Here is a 17,419-nt window from a genome sequence, read left to right as displayed (position 1 = left end):
AGGCATATGGATACACACACACACACACAAAGCAGCCACATGGACACACAGCTGTGCATGCACACAGAGACACATACAAATACAGACAAGGGCACAATGGTAGGTACACACATCTACATACATATGCACACACATGTACGTTAACAGACACCCACAGGCTTGCGTACACAAATGCACACACCTACAATATGTCTAACCCCTGTGGACACACAAAAACCCACACACCATGTCCTTGCACACATGCTAACACACATGTACACAGGATATATACCTGCCCCTTAAATACTCACAGCTTCAGTCTGGGAGAACTGGGAGAGGAAGAGGTCCCCCTTTATGTCAGGAGACTTAAATAACCCTGGGGTGGCCCCATCAAGATCTCCGAGGGTGGCTCCAGAAGCCAGGTTCCAGGAGGGGTGCCATGATTTCTGCATGATGAGTACTCGTGGCCACACTCCCCATCGTTCCTTCCTCTGAGTATTCATGAGTGAAGAGGGTTGGCAGCCTAGGTCACCTGAGAATGGGATGGAGGCAGAACAGAGCAGGGGCTCTGGGATCCAGGACACTACCTGGCTGAGGAACTGGAGGTTGCTCACTATGTCACCTTTCTGGTCACTATGTCCCCTTTCTGGGCCTCAGTGTGCTCACCTGTGAAATGGGGTCTCAACATCATTTCCTCCACAGGGTGTGGTGAGGATGGAAGAGAAGTGACTTAGCCTGTTGTCAAGGTTCAGGAAATCTAGGGCCCGGGTTACATCCCCATTTCCATGTCTCTCTCTCTCTCACACACACACACACACCAGCTTCCATGGAGGGTGACAAGAGGAGAGAGAGGGCCTGATTCACACCAAATTCACTCCCACTCCCGTGAGCTCATTTTAACTCCCCAAGTGCTTACGGGGCCCAGGGGCTCTGGGAGGAGACATTCTCCCACCCCAGGCCTGGCACAGTGCCCCTGCAGGTGGACAGCCATGACACTAGGTGCACATCATTAAGGAGGCAGTTCCTGAGAAAGGCTGGGTGGGGAAGGGGAGCAGTTGGGAAGGGACATTTGTCTTGCAGCATCCACAACCATTTTCTCAAAGTATGATCCGAGGACAATGCTTGCTACGAATTGTAGCCCCAGGTCCCACCACTTATGGCTTGAATTGTCCTCTGGAGTGGGGCCCAAGATGCTTCACATTTAGCTCCCCAAGAGATTCTGGCACCTCCCAGACATGCAGGACCACTGCTCAACGTGATGCCACCTGTCTCCAAACCCGTTGGCCAGCGTCTCATCCCATCCTCACAATGTCCCTTCGAGATTAGCATTGTTCTTCCCACTTTGCAGATGGAGAGACCGAGCCCCAAGAGGTGAAGTGAGCTGACCAAAGTCACACAGCTAGGGAGTGGCAGAGCCAGGTTCTAAATTGAGAACTCTTGCTGCAAGAGCCCACATTGTCCCTGGACCCAGGACAGAGCCCAGTGCAGATTCTAGTAACTACATGAATGAATGAGTGAATAAAATTCAGCTGCTATAAAAAGGGATTCTTTAAGAAAGGCTTAATGAATAACCTCACTGGCTTTTGCTTAAAACCCCCTCCCGGGTTAAGCAAAGCTAGCCAGAAGAGCAGAGGGCACCGTGAACATTGCCAAGGTCAGAAGACATAAGGACGTCTGGTTTCTCCATGTTCGCCCTCCTCCCTTTCCTCCTCCATTAATGTATCTGCTCATCTCCTTCTGTCTTCATCACCTGTATTTATTATCTCTTAAAAATAAAAGATTTCTGAGAGGAAAAAAACATCCCAGGGCATACAGGTAAAGAGGCAAGCCAGGCTCTCCTGCCAGTGCCCTCCAGCACTGGAAAAAGAGGGACCTTGCCTGTCCCCTTGCTGCCCCTAGGCTATAATTCTGGACAACACTGGACACTTAAACCACACGTACTCCAACCCCCGTCATGCATGCTCTCCTCCTGTCCCTGTCCCTGTCCTCCTGCCCCGAGATATACACCCCGCAGAGCATGAGGGCTGACCCACTGTGCTTAAGACTAATATTTAAAATGCAGAATGGCTGTGGAGGGCGCCTGCTCCCAAGCCTTGTCGTGCAGTAAAAAGATATAAACAGAATAAATTACCTCTCCAGCTTGGATTATGAGAATACCCATCTCCTGATCGGAATTTTAAGTCCTGCCTCCCTCGTAGCGCTGCACACGGCTGATTTATGGAAACCCGAGCACCTCTCTGCATATTTCTTCTGTTCAGCCAAGTGACCAAGTTTACCCTTCCTATGCCATTAGCGTTATTAACACCTGGGTAACCGATCATTGCAAATGGGCCATTTCTGTGATGAACGGAAACCTCTCCAGCCGCTTCTCCAGGCCAGCACCACCTCTGGCTTCCTCTTTCTGAATTTTGTGCCAGAGCTCAGAACCATCCTCACCTGCCCCTGCCCCCCAGCACCTGCTGATGGGTTCCTGGGAGCTCGGGGAGGAAATGTGTCACCCCAGCAGGTGCTCATGGCTTTCTGACAAGCACACAGGAAGTGACACCACAGCTGGTATTTATTTATTCTTCAGAGAACTGACCAGGGAATGAAATTGAGGCTCAAGGAGGGCAAGAGCATAGCCTAAAGTCCCACAAAGAGTTTACAGAGGAGTTGGGATCAGGATTCATATCTACTAGCCTCTTGCTGCTCAAAGTGTGGTCCACGGACCAGCAGTGGCATCACCTGGGAGCTGGTTAGAAACGCAGCGTTTCAGGCCCCACTCCAGAACTGCACACCACAGGTTGCACAGCCCCTAGGGGACCTGTGTGCACACTCTGTTTTTGGAGCATTGGCTTGGAAATCACACCCAGATTCTCCATGATCCCTTTTTCACTGCAGGAAAACCTTACGGTGTAAATTTTCTTTGTTCAGAAACAGCTGAGATCCCCAACGCTGTGGTCTAGTTAAGTGTAGAGGAAGTAGCTGGCTGAGCTAGTGATGCCCTCCTGGGCACCTGCAGCATTCCTGTACATGTCTTCATTGTAACACCTCAACCCGCATTGTGTTTGTGTCTCCATCCCACTGCTGGGAGCAACTTGAGACCAGGGACCGTGTGACCTCACATTAGGTCCACAACATCTCTGAGCCGCAGCTTTGCAAGGCCCTATAAAAACGACACAAAAACGTCTAACTTCAAGTTTCATCGTAAGGGTTAAATAAGGCCATATGTGTCGTAGTCTAAACACAGTGCCTGTTAGAGAGCCGACCATTGAGTAATAAACACAAAAATGAAATAATATTAATAATATAGTAATCATGACAATGGTCATTCATCGGATGCTGTCATTATTATCTATTCCATTTTCTTCTTTGAGGAAGTGCTTAAAACATTTTTTAAAACAAAGACTAACTTCACAGCCTATTGGACAAACATGCAGTTTATTACCTTTCAGAATAGACTTCAAGATTACCCATGCTGCCTAATGGAAAATTATAGGGCCTGTGAAGATAAGACTGGGAGTTGGGTGCAGTGGATCACACCTACAATCCCAGCACTTCGGGAGGCCAAGGCGGGTGGATCACTTGAGATCGGAAGTTCAACACCAGCCTGGCCAACATGGTAAAACCCCATCTCTATTAAAAACACAGAAAACATTAGCCAAGTGTGGTGGTGTGTGCCTGTAATCCCAGCTACTCAGGAGGCTTAGGTGGCAGGATCGCTTGAACCCAGGTGGTAGAGGTTGCAATGAGCTGAAATCGCACCACTGTGCTCCAGCCTGGGTGACAGAGCAAGACTCCATCTCAAAAAAAAAAAAAGACTGGGTCTGACATATAGTAAGAGGTCAAGGCCTAGTGGAGAATAATCTGACATCTTTTAAAAAAGAAATGTGGCTGGGCATAGTGGCTCATGCCTGTAATCTCAGCACTTGGGGAGGCTTGGGTGAGAGGATCGCTTGAGCCCAAGAGTTGAGACCAGCCTGGGCAATATGCTGAGACCCCATCTCTGCAAAAAAAATCAAAAATTTATAATTTAAAAGTTAGCCAAGTACGGTGGTAGTCCCAGCTACTCAGGATGCTGAGGCGGGAGCATCACTGGAGCCCAGGAGGTTGAAGTTGCAATGACTGTGGCCGTACCACTGCACTCCAGCCTGCATGAGACTGAGACCTTGTCTTAAAAAAAATAATAAAAATAAAAATAAATGCATCATCAGGAGATGAATAGATAAACAAAATGTGAGCCGGGCATGATGGCTCATGCCTGTAACCCCAGCATTTTGAGATGCCAAGGCGGGAGGATTGCTTGAGTTCAGGAGATTGAGACCAGCCTGGGCAACATGGCAAAAACCCATCTCTATAAAAACACACACACACACACACACGATTCACTGGGTATGGTGGCTCGTGCCTGTGGTCCCAGCCACTCGGAAGGCTGAGATAGGAGGATTCCTTGAGCCTGGGAGGTTGAGGCTGCAGTGAGCCATGATTGCGCCACTGCAATCCAGTCTGGGCAACAGAGCAAAACTCTGTCTCAATAATAATTAATTAATTAATTAACTAATTAAAGATAAACAAAATGTGGTCTATCTATACAATGGAATGTGATCCAGCCATAAAAAGGAATGAAATGCAGATACATACAACATGGATGAACTTTGAAAATTTTACAGTAATTTAAAGAAGTCAGTCACAAGAAAATTGCACCTTATAGGATTCCATTTATAGGAAACATCCAGAATAGGTAAAACCATAGAAAGTGGATTGGTGGTTGCCGGGGGGTAGGGGGAGGGGAATAGGGAGTGGCTGCTAAAGTGACACAGGGTTTCCTTTCCATGTGATGAAATATTCTGGAACTAGACAGAAGAGTTGGCTGCACAGCCTTGTGAATGCACTAAATGCCTCTGAATTGTTTATTTTTAAAGGGTTAATTTTATGCTATGTTTCACATTATTAAAATATGAAGAAAGGCCAGGCACAGTGGCTCACGCCTGTAATCCCAACACTTTGGGAGGCTGAGGTGGGTGGACCACTTGAGGTCAGGAGTTCAAGACCAGCCTGGCCAACATGATGAAACCCCGTCTCTACCAAAAATACAGAAATTAGCTGGGCGTGGCGGTGCACGCAGGTAATCCCAGCTACTTGGGAGGCTGAGACAGGAGAATCACTTGAACTCAGAAGGCAGAGGTTGCAGCAAGCTGAGATCATGCCACTGTACTCCAGCCTGGGCGACAGAGAGAGATTCCGTCTCAAAACAAAACAAAACAAATGAAGAAAAGGCCAGGCGTGGTGGCTCACACCTGTATTCCCAACACTTTGGGAGGTTGAGGCAGGCAGATCACTTGAGGTCGGGAGTTCAAGACCAGCCTGGCCAACATGGTGAAACCCTAATCTCTACTAAAAATACAAAAATTAGCCAAGCATGGTGGTGGTGCACACCTGTAATCCCAGCTACTCGGGAGGCTGAGGCACAAGAATCACTCGAACCCAGGAGGCAGAGGTTGCAGTGAGCCAAGATCCCATCACTGCACACCAGCCTGGGCAACAGAGCAGACTCTGTCTCCAAAAAAAAAAAATCTGAAGGAAACAAAATGCAGTTTTGTTATACTTGGGGATTTAAGGAAGACTCAAGCCCAGCTAAACACGAACCCCCGTGCCTAACGAAGAGTGTTTGAGAGTCTGTGTTATAATACCAGTTGCAGGTTGTCTGACTGCAGATATTGCTGAAGAGTTTGCTTTGCACCCTTTTTTGGCGGGGGTGGTCCCCGAAATAAAGATCAGCCTCGATATGTGATGCTCCCACCAAGGCAGGGTTTCCTGAAGTGTGGGACGGGTACCCCTGGAGAACCAGGTATTTTCAGAGATGCCTAACATTCCGTGAGGAAGTCGCTCTCTTTCCAGCTCTCCTTCAGCACTTCTGATTGTTTTAAGGAGACTCTCTGTTGAGGTTTAGCATGTCTTAAGTGCCCTGTAACACTTGCTTATCCAGGCAACCATAGGCTCAGGCTTGGAAACTTGGTGGGCAAAAGCTAGTAACTATGTAATGATATTGTTTTGTTTTTCATTGTATCTATTTCCACACATAGTATCTAATTCTGGGAAGTGATACGGTTTTTCCATTTAGAGTGGTGATAACATTTTCTTTCTAACAGAATTGAAAGCTTCAAGAAAAATGTGAATGAGGGAATAGTAAAGATGATGCTTGAGGCCAGGCACCATGTTGCACGCCTGTAATCCCAGCACTTTGGGAGGCTAAAGCGGGAGGATCTTTTGAGCCCAGGAGTTCAGGACCAGCTCGGGCAACACAGTGAGATTCAATCTCTACCAAAAACATATGTAAAAATTAGCCATGCACGGTGGTGAATGCCTGTGGTCCCAGCTACTTGGGAGGCTGAGGTGGGAGGATCTCTGGAGCCCAGTAGGTTCAGGCTGTAGTGAGCTATGATCACTTCACTGCACGCCAGCCTGGGCAACAGAGCAAGACTGCCTCTCTAGGAAAAAAAAAAAAATGACTCATGGGGATCTGGCTAAACCCTAGGTGGCAATATGGGTTTGGGGATGATATTTCCGGAATATGCCTACTCAGAGACAGCTGGTCCCCAGCTGGCCCACTCCAGGTCACTGGAGCTCTCTCTGTAGTAACCACACAGCCCCATGGGATTTTCAGTTTGGGACTGGCTTTGCCATGTTTGTGCTGTGTGACTGTGACTAGGTTACTCACCCTCTCTGGGCCTCAGTCTCTTCATCTGAAGTACATGGGTGGAAAGTGGACCAAAGACCCTGGAGCCAAGTTGTGCAGACCTCTGACTTGTCTGATTTCAGGTTGAGGCTGCAGTGAGCTATGATCACTCCACTGCACTTTAGCCTGGGCTACAGAGCAAGACCCTATCTCTCTAAAAAAAGAAAGGTGATGCCTGACTTCCTGAACTTTCTCTTCATTTGTTCATTCATTCGATTATTCAGCAAACATTTTTTAATGGCTTAGTGTACACCAGGCACTCCCTGGACTCCCTGGGTTCCATGTAAGTAGAATAGATTTTGGTCCCAGTCCTCCCAGAGCTAATATTCTATGGGGGGCCCACAGACAGTAACCAAAGGAGAAAGGGAGCAATAACTTCAAATCATGGTAGGAAAAGAGAGTGATGAGATTGAGAAACTGGGTGATGGGAGGGGTACTCGGCAAGGATGGCCCAGGGTACAAGTGGGGTACTCACCTTGAGTGCAAAATTTAAGGGGAGAGGCACCAGAAGCTGAGTAATAAAAATAAATAGTTCTTTGGTTTTGGATTTGGTTTTTGAGATGGGGTCTCACTCTGCCGTCCAGGCTGGAGTGCAGTGATGCAATCACAGCTCACTGCACCCTCAACCTCCCAGGCTCAAGCAATCCTTCCACCTCAGCCTCTGAAATAGCTGGGATGATAGACATGTGACATGACATTCGGCTAATCTTGTTAGTATTTGTAGAGACAGGGTCTTGCTAAGTTGCCCAGGCTGGTCTCAAATTCCTGGGCTCAAGTGATCCATTCACTTCAGCCTCCCAAAGTACTGGGATTACAGGCATGAGCCACCATGCCTGGCCCCCCCAAAAAATATATATACTATATATGTATCATACATATTATATATAACGTACATTATATATTACGTATATTATATATTACATGTACTATATATTACATATATTATATGTTATAATATAATATGCATATATTATATATTATTAATGTATGTATATAATATATATTATATATACATTATATATGTTATATATACATATACTATATATATAAATTTTTTAATAAGCTAGGGGGTGGGGTGTTGCACACCTATGGTCCCAGCTACTCCAGAGGCTGAGGCAGGAGGATGGTTTGAGCCCAAGAGTCCAAGTCTGCAATAAACCATGATCACACCACTGCACTCCAGTCTGGGCAGCAGAGCAAGCTCTGATGAAACAAACAAACAAAAAAGACTACCTGACTTCTGGCTACTGGGTGGCAATTAAATTGGGGGTACCAGCCTCAAGACTAGCAGCAGGGAGGCTTGGGGGAGGCTGCTGCTTCCCTCAGATGAGGGACGAGCCTGTTGGTGTCTTTTGTGTACACAATGGCACAGCTTCTCCCTGGAAGCCTTTGAGGGATGCTTTCATTCCCCATTATGCAGAAAAGGAAACTGAGGCTCAGAGAGGTGAATTCACCCGCTCAGGGTCCTAGCTAGTAGGGAGCAGAGGTGGGATTTGAACTCAGATTTTTATATACCTGGCTGGCCTATTTTCTGCCCGCCTCATCATCTCAGAAGAATGGGCCAACCATGTAATTTCAGGTTAAACTCAGTTTTCCTCGTCTGTAATATGGGCCAGTTTATAGAACCCACTTCCAAGAGCTGAGGTAGTCAAAGAAATATGCCACACACAGGCTAAGTCCCCATGCACTTTTACCTTAAAAGAAAATAAAAAAGGTATTTTCTCATTCGCCTCTCTCTCTGCTGGCTCTAGCCTAAAAGGAGAAACTTTGGTATTTGTCCTTCAAACATTTATTTTATTTTTTAGATCTTTTTGGAAGGGGAAGGATTGGTGAAGGTAATCAGTTTTCGGACTTAAGATAAAAAATCGCAGGAAAGGGTCGACTTGACTTTTTATAATTAATGGGGCAGCTTGTAATAGGATTCTCCTGCCTGTGGCGCTCCCAGGAAACACCTTTTTACATAAGATATTGCCCACGCCGGAGTGGCAGCGGGGTGATTTATGGGGTTTCTTGCTCTGGAAAACCTCTCCTGGGGTTGCCCAGCCAGCGGAATTTATCAGGGAGTTTAGAAGCCAAGCAAGAAACCTGCCCGTGACATTTTTGGTGGAGTTTAAAAAGCACAAACACCAGGGAAGAGAGAGGCCAATGGGACAGGGGTAAGGTGGAGAGTGTTCATTTACACTGGGTTTTCTACAAGCAGAGGCTGAGATGGGGATTCTGGGCACGTGGTTTACTAAGTGGGGGCTCCCAGTAGAAAGAATGAGAGAGGCAGAATAGAGCGATGGGGGAGAAGCCAGGCTCAGACGCAATTTCAGGTGGAGTCTGGACCCTGAATGGTACCCACGGGGTTGCCCCACTTTGAAATGAAGGGATCTGCTTTTATTATTTCTTCTTCTTCTTTTCTTCTTCTTCTTCTTCTTCCTCTTCTTCTTCTTCTTCTTCTCCTTCTCTTCCTCCTCCTTCTTCCTCTTCCTCTTCCTCTTCTTCTTCCTCTTCTTCTTCTTCTTTTCTTCTTCTTCTAGTCTTCCTCTGTCACCCAGGCTGGAGTGCAGTGGCACAACCTCAGCTCACTGCAACCTCCACCTCCCAGGTTCAAGTGAGTCTTGTGCCTCAATTTCTCAAGTAGCTGGGACTACAGGCACCTGCCACCATGCCTGGCTAATTTTTTGTATTTTTAGTAGAGATGGGGTTTCACCATGTTGGCCAGTGTTGAACTCCTGACCTCAGGTGATCCCCCTGCCTCGGCCTCCCAGAGTTCTGGGATTAGAGGTGTGGGCCACTGCACCCAGCCCGGGGCGGGGTGTGCTTTTTATTAATATATGCCTGTATTAGCCAGTCACTGGCTGTGGGCCACCCTCAAGCAGCTGTGACCCCACACATCTGTGGACAAGGTGACCCCCATGGGCAGTTCTCTGGACAGGGTGCAGCTGAAGTCTGTTAGCAGCCAACACGTCCCAGCAGCTGGGGGATGATTGCACCTACCTGGTTAAAGGATCTGAATCCAGGAGTGGAGGGCACCAGTAATGTCCACTACAGAGGCAAAGGACACCCAGGACGGGAGATGGAAATCAAGGCTGAGAACAAGGCTGAGGGAGGCAGGCAGGGGAGGTGTCTCATGCTGAACTCTTCCAGGACCTCCCTCATGCTCAGGAAAAACCAAAGCCTTGCAGGGACTTTCAGGATCCAGTATCCTTTTTGTTGACCCCCACCCCCACCCCATGCTCTGTCTGTCTTCTATTATCTTCTACCATTCTCCCCTCACCCTCTTCCCTGCAGCCACCCTGGCCTCCTCGCACATTCCCACCTCAGGACATTTGCACGTGCTGTTTCTCCTGCGTGCCCCGCACGGCCTCCTTCATTTCCTTCCAGCCTCAGCTCGAACTTCACCTTTTCAAAGAGGCCTTCTTTGATCACTCTCTCTCAGCTAACTGTAACAGATTAAGAGACATAAGAAATAGAGCAATCAAATGCAACATAGGCCAGGCATGGTGGCTCGTGGCTGTAATCCCAGCACTTTGGGAGGCTGAGGCAAGATCACTTGAGCCCAGGAGTTAGAGACCAGTTTGGGCAATATATCAAGACCTTGTCTCTATTTTAAAAAAACAAAAACAAAATGCAGTGTGAAGACTATTTAGATTCTGATCCAACAAACTAATTCTCTCTCTCTCTCTCTCTCTCTCTCTCTCTCTCCACCCCCCGCCCCCCCAAGTCCCCTTTCTATTTTTTTTTTTTTTTTTTTTTTTGAGATTGAGTTTCGCTTTTGTTGCCCAGGCTGGAGTGCAGTGATGCGATCTCAGCTCACTACAACCTCAGCCTCCCAGGTCTTAGCGATTCTCCTGCCTCAGCCTCCCAGTAGCTGGGATTACAGGTGTGTGCCACCACACCCAGCTAATTTGTGTATTTTTAGTAGAGATGGGGTTTCACCATATTGGTCAGGCTAGTCTGAAACTCTTCACCTCAAGTGATCTACCTACCTCGGCTTCCCAAAGTGCTGGGATTACAGGCGTGAGCCACCGTGCCCGACCTTGTCTTTCTTTTTTAAGACAAGATCTTGTTTTGTCACCCAGGCTGAAGTACAGTAGCACAATCACAACTCACTGCAGCTTTGAACTCCTGGGCTTAAGTGATCCTCCCGCCCCAGCCTCCCAAGTAGCTGAGGACTACAGGCATGAGTCACAACACCTGGCTAAAATGTTGTGTTTTTTTGTAGAGATGGGGTCTCTCTATGTTGCCCAGGCAGGAAAATTTTTTTTCTTATCTGTTAGAGATCCATACTGATATACTTGATGAGTAAAACAGTGTAATGCTTAGGATTTGTTGAAAATATTCCAACACAATAAATAGCCCCCCACCCCTTTCTTGCCATTCTCTCTCCCCTTATCCTGTCTCATCTTTCCTCAAACCCCCTATCAGTGTCTGACACAGTGTATTTTTATTTGGGGCTTTGCCATTGTCTGTCTCTTTCCGTTAGAATGTAAGCCTCCTGAAGACAGGGCTTTTGCTGTATCCCTATGCCTAGAAAAGTGCCTGGCACAGAGTAGGTGCTTAATAAATATTTGCTAAATAAATGACTGCATGGATCCCTAGGCTGTTCATTCCCCAACCCCCTTTACTCCCTCCTTTTGGATCCCCTGTCTCAGACATCTACACAGACGGTTGCCCAAGCCAGAAACCTGGTGGCCACCCTTGGCCCACCCCCTTCCCAATCAATCACTGAGCTTTGTTGACTTCACCTTCTTAATTTCTCCAAACTTGTTGCCTTTTCATGCAAACCACATGACCTGGTCTAAGCCTACAGGGCCCTTCCCAGGGCCACCCAATCAAATAGAGATCAGTCTGGAGCTGGTCCTCCAGGCAGCTTCTCCCAAAGCAGAGAGATTTTAGCTCACCTGGAGTACCTCCTCACCACACTTCCACTCCTTCATTCTTCATTGTAGTAGAGACTGCTAGTTACCCTCCAGTCCCAAGTCTTCTTTTTAGAAATTGAATGCTGAGCTTTAGCTGGGTAAGTGTCCTCCCAGCTAGAGACTACATTACCCATACTTTCTTACAGCTGGGTGATTAAGTCTTGACCAATGGGCTATGAGCAGAAGGGAAATGTGCCACATCCGGGTAATGCCCTTAAAAGGAAACATCTTGCCATCTACTTTCTCTTTCCCCTTACTGCAGCCTTGGTAATTATGAGCCAATTTTGACCAGGCACATGAGAACCATATTTCAAGATATGGTGAAGCAACAGAATAGAAAGAACCTGCCTGGTTCCCTGTATTTTCTTGTGGAGCAGAGCTGCCTCCTGCCCTGAAATAACACTGTAGCTTTAGATCTTTTGGTTATAGCAGCTTAACCTATACCCTTACACATTTGCTCCATATGGCAAAGACTTCTCGTCATCCTCAGCATCCATTGTATTCTTGTTTGTTTGTTTTTTCAGGGAGTCTTGCTCTGTCGCCCAGGCTGGAGTGCAACAGCACGATCTTGGCTCACTGCAACCTCCGCCTCCTGGGTTCAAGTGATTCTCGTGCCTCAGCCTCCTGAGTAGAATGGTGGAGGACACCACCATGTCCAACTAATTCTTGTAATTTTAGTGGAGATGGGGTTTCACCCTGTTGCCCAAGCTGGTCTCAAACTCCTGGCCTCAAGCAATCCGCCCATCTCGGCCTCACAAAGTACTGGGATTACAGGAATAAGCCACTGTGCCCAGCTCATTCTATTCATCTTCCTCTATAGCAGAGCCTCTGATTTTGGCTGAGTTGCATGGCTGACATTTTTCAGCCACCTTTGCAGCTAGTTATGGCACATGGCTAAGTTCTGACCAACGAGCTATGAGCAGAAGTAGTGTGTAGCAACTATTTGAAGTGTTCTTAAAGAGAAGGAAGTTTCCCTTCTTCATCTCTTCATCTCTTCCTCCTTGCTGCTGCCTGGAATTAGCATACAGTGGCTGTCCTCCAGCATCCATTTGGGACCATGAGGCGACCATGGGAGTGGAAGCAATTCACGGCCACACAAACAGAGCAAAGGAGTCTGAGTCCCCGACACCATTGGACAAAACACCAGCCTTGGAGTGCTTAATTCCAAACTTTTATTTGTTTATTTTTTGTTTGTTTGTTTGAGTCTCCCTTTGCACCCAGGCTAGAGTGCAGTGGCGCAATCTCGGCTCACTGCAGCCTCTGCCTTCCAGGTTCAAGCGATTCTCCTGCCTCAGCTTCCCAAGTAGCTGGGATTACAGGCACATGCCACCACACTCAGCTAATTTTTGTATTTTTAGTAGAGATGGGGTTTCATCATGTTGGTCAGGCTGGTCTCAAACTCCTAACGTCAAGTGACCTGCCCACTTCGGCCTCCCAAAGTGCTGGAATTAAAAGCATGAGCCACTGCTCCCAGCCTTAATTCCAAACTTTTAAGTGAAAGAGAAACAAACTTCTATTTTGTTTAAGTCTCTTATCTTGTGTTTCTTGAATTGTCAAACTGAACCAAACCTTAACTGATATATTCATTCATTCGTTCATTCTGAAATGAACCAGAAACACAAAGTAATGGAAATAGGTGTGCAGGTCCAGAATGGATCTCCCAAATCCCCCTGCCATGGGACACAAGGTGCCCAGTCTGACCCGGAAAGCCCTGGAGGAGCTGGACATGGAGGTCCCCAATCAATCACTATGTCCCCATGAGAACAAAACACCCCACCAGGCAAGTGGGAAGACCCTTAGGTGCCCACACCAGGCATCCTGAAGTGAGCAGCTGCCCATCTCTGGACCTCCTCATGCCCCTCACCATCAGCATGTTTTCTCTACCGGGCCTCCAGGAAGCTCAGGCAGGAGGCTCCAACTCAGAGTAATTTTCCAAGCCCCTAAGATGGATGGAAAATTAGGAAACTGCTGGACGCGGTGGCTAACATCGGTAATCCCAGCACTTTGGGAGGCCAAGCCAAGTGGATCACTTTGAGGCCAGGAGTTCAAAACCACCCTGGCCAACCTGGGTAAAACCCCATCTCTACCAAAAATTGAAAAATTAGTTGGACGTGGTGGTGCGCTCTTGTAATCTCAGCTACTCGGGAGGCTGAGGCAGGAGAATTGCTTGAACCCAGGAGGTGGAGGTTGCAGTGAGCCGAGATCGTGCCACTGCACTCCAGCCTGGGTGACAGTGAGACTCGTCACAAAAAAAAAAAAAAGGAAAAAAGAAGAAAATTAGGAAACGGTCTTCCTAACAGGATTGAATTTTAAATGTTGGAGGTGTCTCTGGGTTACCCCAGCCCTAACCAGTATTTACACCAGTCACTTCCAAAAGAGACTTTTACCCAATCTGATTTTTAAAATCTCCCTATCTTCACAAAATATTGCCACCCAACTCCTTAGCAATATGACATTGAGTTTTACTTTGCTCTTCTTTAAGGGCAAACAGCATGAACTCCCAGGTTCCTGGGAGCAAAAATAAAAAGTGGATCCAAAGAGAAGATTGCCCTCATTTTGCTGAGGGCCAACCTGAGATAAGACTCAAATCCAGGCAGCTCGAAGCAAATCAGTTCAATTCAGCAGACATGTACGAAGTGTGTACCCCATCCATCGGGATCCTTTCAATCTCAAATGACAGGAGGTCCAGGCTTGTGCAGAAAGGGACATTTGTTGGCTTACAGAAATGAATAGCTAGGGGTGCCTCCCTATTTCCAGCTAAAGTCCTGAGGGCTACTCTGATTGGACAGCTTGGCTCCGGGGGCCCACCCTTGAACCAATCACCATTAGCATGGAAAATGTAATGCTCTGATTGGCTCAGGTCGGGGTCACATGCTCCTCCCCCAGATTCAGTGACTTTCCTGCAGGACTTGTCAGAGCCTTTATATGAATACGTGAGCAAATGGAACAAACAGCCTTTCCCAAATGGCTTTGATTTTGAGTGAACACTATGAAAGGGAGATGTGTTATGTTGGGCCCTGCAATTGGCTGGAGCTGAGTAGCGGCTAAGTTCTTTAGACAGAGCATAAGCCCTCCATTTGGCTCCAGTCCCCATCACTCCTTAATGTCTAGCCCCCAGGCGCTTCACTGTAGATATCCAAGTTTGATGTCTGGCTAGTGATTACATCACAAGTCCCGAATGCAACAATGTGAAGCACCACATTGAGGGGGAAATCAAGTAGCCCTCAATTACTGTGTCTGTTCCCTCATAAACACACAAATATTCATGCACTCGTGGACACACACATGCATGCAGGTACACAACTACACAGGTGCACACACAACCACAGAGCTGACTTAGGATACTTAGGATGCTGTGGTCTAAATGTCTGTGTCCCTCCAAAATTCACAGTTGAAATCCTGACCCTCATGGTTTTAGGAGCTGGCGGCTTTGGGAGGTGATTAGGTCATGGGGAGAGGACCTTTATGAAAGGATCAGTGCCTTATAAGAGAGATCTGAGGCCAGGCACGGTGGTTCACACCCGTAATCCCAGCACTTTGGGAGGCTGAGGCAGGAAGATCACTTGAGGCCAGGAGTTCGAGACCAGCCTGGCCAACATGGCAAAACCGCATCTCTACCAAAAATACAAAAATTAGCCAGGCGTGGTAGCGTGAGCCTGTAATCCTAGCTATTCAGGAGGCTGAGGCATGAGAGTCACTTGAACCCAGGAGGAGGAGGTTGCAATGAGCTGAGATCGCACCACTGCACTCCAGACTGGGCAACAGAGTGAGACTCCATCTAGAAAAAAATAAAAATAAAAAAATAAGAGAGGTCTGAGAGAGATCCTTCCACCATGGGAGGGCAATGTGAGAAGATGGCTGTTGAGGGCACAGGTTCTCACCAGACACCAAATCCTCACCAGATACCAAGACCAGTACCTTGGTCTTGGACTTCCCAGCCTCCAGAACTGTGAGCAATACATTTCCATTGTTTATAAGCCACTCCATTTATGGCATTTTGTTATAGCAGCCCAAACAGACTAAGACACAAAGTCAGTCTGAGCCATCACTTCCCTATATGAGAGTCAGACCATCCTCGGCAGATGCTGGGGCATTTACTCTGCCCTGAACTGGGCTCAGATCAAGGCTGTGGATGGGGTTGGGGAGGAGCATGCCTGACCCTGGATCCCCCTCCTCATGTCCCTGCCCTGCGTGGGCCTAGCTCTGGGGTGAGAGCACCTCAGAATGAAAGGCAAGATTCCAAGCCTCCCTGTCACCTGGCTTTAAAAATAGAAAGAAGGACTAGATGGAGGTGAGGCCCCTGGAGGTGGAGGTGTTAGGGTCATCCTGGGGAGGGGGCACAGGGAGCCTCAGCTGCTAGAAGCCACAGGGAGCCAAAGGGTCCCCCAGCCTCAGAAGAGGGACCCAAGCTAGGGTGGGAGGCTGGGCATATCTCAGGCAGGTACACACACCTGGTGGCCCAGTTGGCAGTGTTGTTTATGCAGCCTAGACAAACACAGAGAGGCCCCTCCTCCCCATTTCCCCAGCTGAGAGGCCGAGAAGGCAGAAGCAGAATTGGAAGAGCCTCTGCCTTTGGAACCCGTCCCTGCTCTAAGTCATAGCAGCCATGGCCTCAGCTTCAAACACTCCCCTATCTCCTGGCTCTCTCCCTGTGCCTCATCCCTGCTCTTGGTGTTCCTTGGGTGTCAACCAGGAAGGGCTAAACTGAGTTAATTGACACGTTATCTGGACAGGGTCAACAGCCCCCTCGGCTTCTTATCTCCAACTCGTTGAGACCAAGAGAGAAGCAAACAGCAGCTGACAAGTCTCCCAGGAGGGGAGCCAACAGCATGAGACTGTGGGTGGGGAGGCCCGGCTGGGAGACAGAACACCTGGAGCTGAGGTGGGCTCTGCAACTCACCTGGAGGAGCATGGGTTGGGGGACTATCATCACTGGCTGAACCAATCCAGGAAGGCTTCAGGGAGGAGGCTGCACTCACACTGGGCTGTGAAGAATGTGTAGGATTCAGAAGCATAGCAGGCACGGCAGGCAGGGGACAGAGCTTAAGCAAAGCAAAGGAGGTGTACGAGCCGGAGTGGTTAGACACAGGAGCCTCAGATTTCCACATATCGGGGCTCCCATACAGCTGGGTGACCCAGACTAAGTGGCTTAACTGCTCCATGCCCCAGTTTCCTCATTTGCAAAAATGGGGATAATAATAGTATCTACCATGTGGGTTATTAAATGAAACAGCTGCTGAAGACCATAGCATATTGTAGGTGCTCAATACATGAGTAAATTCTAGTTCCTCTCATTGTTTGAGGATGAATGCTCAGGAGACAGTAAGAATGGACATTTATTGAAAGACTAGATATGTCGTGTCCACAGTAACAATCCTCCAACCACCCATGTTACAGATGAGGACACTGAGGCACTGAGAAGGAGCATCCTTTGCTCAAGGATGTGGTCTTGCTCTATTGCCCAGGCTGCTAAGCAGGAATGGATTCCAGGCTCAGATCTGGCTGCGTCTAGCTCTGGTGCTCTTAATGTCTCCTCTATTTGGGGAATTCACAAAGCATGACTCCAAGCAAATGGGGCTGGCTCCTGGGGGTTTCTGGAGCTGGTAGGTGGCGGGGGTGGGGGTGGTGGTCCCTGGCTACCTAGAGCTATGTCTGGGGTTAAAGAGAAAATGACACCAAAGCAGCAGGGGCAGAGAGGGAGGTCACAGTCACTCTCAAATCTTGCTCTTCAGAAATGGAGGGGTTGAGCATGGTGCCTGTAATCCCAGCACTTTGGGAGGCCAAGGAAGGAAGACGGCTTGAGCCCAGGAGTTCAAGA

This window comes from Nomascus leucogenys, chromosome 10, assembly GCF_006542625.1.
Source record: "Nomascus leucogenys isolate Asia chromosome 10, Asia_NLE_v1, whole genome shotgun sequence".
NCBI classification, from domain to species: Eukaryota; Metazoa; Chordata; class Mammalia; order Primates; family Hylobatidae; genus Nomascus; species Nomascus leucogenys.
This window is presented reverse-complemented; position numbering follows the sequence as displayed.